This window comes from Anarrhichthys ocellatus, unplaced genomic scaffold, assembly GCF_004355925.1.
Source record: "Anarrhichthys ocellatus isolate YVR2014 unplaced genomic scaffold, GSC_Weel_1.0 scaffold3, whole genome shotgun sequence".
Taxonomy (NCBI): domain Eukaryota; kingdom Metazoa; phylum Chordata; class Actinopteri; order Perciformes; family Anarhichadidae; genus Anarrhichthys; species Anarrhichthys ocellatus.
In genome coordinates this window covers 9,025,336-9,030,378 of record NW_022280033.1, presented here as the reverse complement: position 1 = coordinate 9,030,378, position 5,043 = coordinate 9,025,336, and the positions used below count along the sequence as shown (strand labels likewise).

Below are 5,043 nucleotides of genomic sequence, written 5' to 3'. Positions count from 1 at the left end.
CTCCTCCCACCACCATCACCACCACCACCAGCCCCCCACCCCCGAATCTATCCATAGCCAGATTTATTTGTGTATCTCATTACAGGAAATGGAATGTTGTTCCTGCCAAATGCATTAATAGTGAAGTGGGGAAATTAGCCTGTTGTACAGCATGCTCTCACTCAGTCACTTAAACCTATGGTGGAAGTGGAAGCCAAGGAAAGACAGAGAGGATTGGGTGACAACTGCGGTGTGCTTGTCAAATGTGTATTAAAGAGCACAGAGTCCATGAACTCATTTATAAGAACTTTGGGCCTTACAGTTGTTTCTTGAAGATGATTTTGAACTCATTATTATTTGAGACACACCTGCTCTGATTCATTCTCTTTTTAAAGGAAATGCTGTTTTTAATAGCGCTGCAGCTTTATGGAAATTCATTGTTTTCCTCGTCTTAGCACACAATGACAGGTTACTGCTGACCTTGCTGCTGTATGCTGTGCGCAGGTTGATGTGACCTAAGTGTATGTTTCTCTGCGTCCTGGATGGAGCCCAGTGGAGCTCTGGGGAGGACAGGCAGTAGGGAGCTACAGTGATAAATTAGATGGAGAAAGCAAAGGTCATAACTTGTGATTGTAGCGTGGGTGTGGGATGAGTGTAGAAGGAGCTGATGAGTGTGTGAGCGGGGAGAAAAAATATGGCATAGCAGGTTGTTCATTCATGACATGAAAGAACGATCACACGCAGCAGCCAAGAGTCATATCCACCTTGTTCAATAGCTTGAGGAAAAATGAATACAGTTGCTGTTTTGATTTGTTCAAATTTGATATTTGGCCTTTTTTGGAGATTGTCCGGTGTGTATCTTTTAACACATACGACCCATTTGTCGAGTTTGAATCAGTTAGTATATGGATTTGAACCCGGGCCTACACTGGTTGGCTAGTCAAGCCGGTCCATGACAATGAGTCAATAGAGGATCACTTTAGAAAATAAAAGCATCCAGAACGGAGGCAGAAATAAATGGAATCATGAGCACTATGATGGCCCTGATGGGGTGAGTATGAGAGAGAAAAGCCCAGGTTTGAGAAGGGCCACAGAGCGTAACATAGAGACAAGAAGCTGTTAGGGCCCCGACAGTAGGAGGACACAAAAGGGTCCACACTGCATTTCTCCCCCTCCTCCTTCTCTGCTCTATCTCTGTCGTTCTTTCTCTTCAGCAGTACATTTCTCCTCTTATCGTCCCCCTCTTCTTTCTAAGTCTTGCGAGTTTGTATTCGGCAACATGGCTGCGTGAGACCCCACGTACAGTTGTAAACAATATACAATGAGATCCGTCACAAAAAATATAAGGAGAGTGTATTCACTCAATGGAGAGGAATCATGTCGGAGAAAAGTCAATTACGGGCAGCGATGCCGAGAATTAATGGAGCGGTGCATTACTCAGCTTGAGGAGGGAGAAAAGGCAAGAGAAAAGAGGGGATACGTTAATTGCATTTCCACAAATACTCGCCACACAGGGTGGCAACACTAAACGGCAGAGTGGTCCAGAGGAGGGTAGAGATGTAAGCAGAGGAGGACAAAGAAAAACAAGAGATGAGAATGGAGTCATACTAAAGAGGGAGCCGTCAAAAACATCCTCATATTGTGCCACTTTTGTTCTAAATGACTTGTTTGTTTTTTAAACAAGAAAGGAAATGGTATTTAAACTGATTCAAATGCAAACCAAATAGTTATTTTGTTTTAATGAAATACATATTTATAGTTTCTTGTTTAAAGACTTATTTCAAGAATACATTGCAAAAGTCTCACAGCACTGGCATATTGTGATTTGATAAAATAGCAAGTTTTCACGCAGTGAGCAAATACAACTAAACTTTCATTTGGCAGACAGTTTTGTCCACATTGACTCCGGACAGGTCAATGTCTTGCTCAAGGACACTTTGACATGTGGACAGGAGAATGCAGGATGAAGTCCAACTCTCTCTACCAGATCATCTAGAGCCCCCCCTCTCTTTTTATTATTATAAATTCACAAAAACTGTTTCTGAATAGTCGTATGAGTTTATTTATTTATGATAAACGTACTGCTTTGGCTTGGATCTGAGAATCTAAATGAAAGTAAATAAAATAACTAGACTGCTTCAGAATACTATCGACGCAGACTGAGTGTTGGCAGTGAGTGCAAATATCAAATAAGCATCACTGTGCCTGCTGACAGTCAGTACACTGGTTGGTGGTGCTAAATCGAATTAATAAAGCTCTTAAACACGCCACAACATAACAGGATCTTAACAGCCATGGCAGTGTTGCTGCCTCTCTCCCTCTCGCTCCCCCATCCCACCCACCTCTCTCCTTTCCGCTTCAGAGGTTTCATAAATATAGCTAGCTTACAGGGAAGGAGTGTTCACCCTCTGGGTATACCAGTTTGTTTGCGCTCTCTTCTTCTTTTTTTTTTTTTTTTTCAAGCATAACTGCATTTTTTAAAAACATCAACAAATGATCCACAATTTGCGAGAGCATCATTTCACCTATCAGCAGAAGACTTGCAGCCTCTGATCTAGGAAACCCAGTGTCATTGATTTACGGAGAGAGCCGGGCGATGTGTAGGAATTCATTTGCCTTTCAAACAAGCCCCCCACCTCTAATCTCTGCTGAGTTATCTTATCAGAGGGACAGGGGAGATGAAAGAAGGACATAAAGTGCCACCAAGCCACCACAGGACGTTAACATCCCCCTTGGAGACAAAGCGAAACAGAACAGCTTTTGATACCATTGTGGTCCGTCTCACAGTCGCTACTGTCACTGGTCTAATGTGAGTGATTGTACAAATGGCTGAAAGAGTACGAATGTGAGCATTAGTTAGAAAAGGATCCGTTTAAATTACAGTATCCTTTAAGAAGAATAGTTGCAGTTTCATGTCCATTGGTTGAGTTTATCTTTGAGTTTTATACAAAGCCCACTTAAAATGTTTGAATTCATCATTATGAAAAATATAACTTGGACACAACGAGGTGCAACAGCATCCGTCTATTTAAGCTGATCAGAGAAAGTATTTCCCAGAAAGGACGTTGCTTTAGGGTTGATGTGTGAATGTCACCGAGTCTTGTTTTTATCTTGGTTTGTCTCCTAACACTTCGGTGTTAAAACGCAGAGAGGCAGTCAGCTGGTGCTGTGGGAGTGATAAGAGAATACCTGCTGAGACACCCAGAGGGGTTGAAGAAACACTGAGAAAATGAAGCCAGCCAATGAGACACACACACACACACACACACACACACGATCTGACAGTCGGGCTTCACACTCCACTTGACTTGCTGACTGTCAAAGGATGAATCTGATTTATTGCAGCTATCTTATGATATATGTCAAACATGAACCTCTAATGGCGAATTCTGAAAATAATTGATTTAGCATTATTATTTTCATTTAAAGGCCAAATCAATAATTCTTTGACCACATAAATTTGAAATATATTCACATACATAGTGTTAGAAAAGAAAAAAAGTGTGTGTCTTAACTAAACATGACTAAAAATAAGGCCTGTTTCACTCCAATTTCTGAACTGTTTCTGGATGCATGTTCGGCAATTGGGTTTTTAATTTTGCTATTGAGGCTTTTGATGACAGAAAGTGCACCAAAAACTGTCCTATGATGGGAATCTGTCCTTTTGCAGTCAGTTCAGAAGGCTTGATTAAGTGTGTGTGTGAGGGTGCTGAGTAGCATGCTCCTCCATAGTGAATGACAAACACTCTTGCTATTGATCGAGCTTGCCTCTTTTCTCAGACCAGCTGATACGAGGTAATTAATGACTCCATTTTCTTCTGTACCACAGGCAACAATTGAGTTTCATACAGCAACACTAATGATGCAACCTCAACCCTTCACCCAAGGGAGCCTTTTGAAGAAAAAAGGAAAGCCTGCTAAAATATGTGGTTAACGGATGGTAGGAGAAGCACATGTGGCAGGAGGGGAAAAAAACTGATTCCTTCATAAATGTTACACAAAGCTAAAGTCAATATATTCTAGCAGAGAAACACACATATACACACACACCCTCCCATCTACACGTACACACACACACACCTCTATTCCATTCTCTCCATGGATCTATTTCTTGGTGCGAGTCGGGTTCATCCTCTGGCCTCAGCCATTGAAAAAAGGTCAAGCAGCCGAGCAGAATGGCAATAACGCCCCTGAAATGGTACCATCAGTGGAACATGATTGATCAATTGAATTCCATAGCACAGAAAAATGTGGGATTAAGTAGAGTATTATACGCACAATGAGTTGAGGCATGATGTTCATTCCAAGTTCATTTCGCCTCCCTCCTCTGCTGGCGGATCAGGCAATCAATAGCGGCCTTGCATATCATATATCACCGCTGGCTCGCCCAGGAGAGAACATAATCTGCTGCAAATTTAGAATGACAGATTTGTATGGGAGCTAAAGCCCTCATCCGCTGTTGGCGGCGGGGAGTAGGGAGGAAGGGAGGGTGGCGGGAGGCAGGCAGTGGAGTGGAGGTTCCTGGGCTGGAGGTTTTAGGTGCAGATTTCTTTTTTCTTTCAGTGTGCAGGACTTGATGAGTGAGCAGAGGGAGAGCTGCAGCGGCAGCGGCGGGCTCCCCGACCAAGTTGATAGGGTCAGAGATCAGGAGAACGAGGGAAGCATAGGCTCATTTGTTTATATAGAGTGTGACCGAGTGAGGAAATGCATACGCTTGCCCCCGATGCCCCGTCCTCATTCGGCCCTGAGTGCCGTCCCCACTCCATTCTGTTTTCCAGAAGACAGGCAATATGTGGGGGATGGAGGGAGAGAAAGAGAGACAGAGAGAGGGAAGGGTAATATGTTCAGGAGGAAATAGTACAGTTAAATAATGGCCCTCCATTTCCCGCTGGCAGAATGAGAGGCTCTGTATGTAATCGCCAGCCCTACTTTCTCCTCCTGAAATACACGCTCTCCCTTACAAGTATATATTTGCACTGAAGGTAATCCATCAATTACCATAGACCTATCACATGATGACCGCACTGATGGTGGCCACGAGGACAGGTGGGGGGGGGGGGGGGG

The 5,043-nt window shown here is 43.3% G+C and overlaps 1 protein-coding gene and 1 long non-coding RNA gene across 7 annotated transcripts in view; one reads left to right on the top strand and one right to left on the bottom strand.

Moving 5' to 3' along the window:
- The window catches only part of LOC116380107 (uncharacterized), a 91,181-nt gene that overhangs the window by 30,221 nt on the left and 55,917 nt on the right, over positions 1-5,043 (bottom strand). The gene's annotated exons all lie outside the window — the stretch shown is intronic.
- pax2a (paired box 2a) overlaps positions 1-5,043 on the top strand; it is a 29,283-nt gene that overhangs the window by 9,860 nt on the left and 14,380 nt on the right. The gene's annotated exons all lie outside the window — the stretch shown is intronic.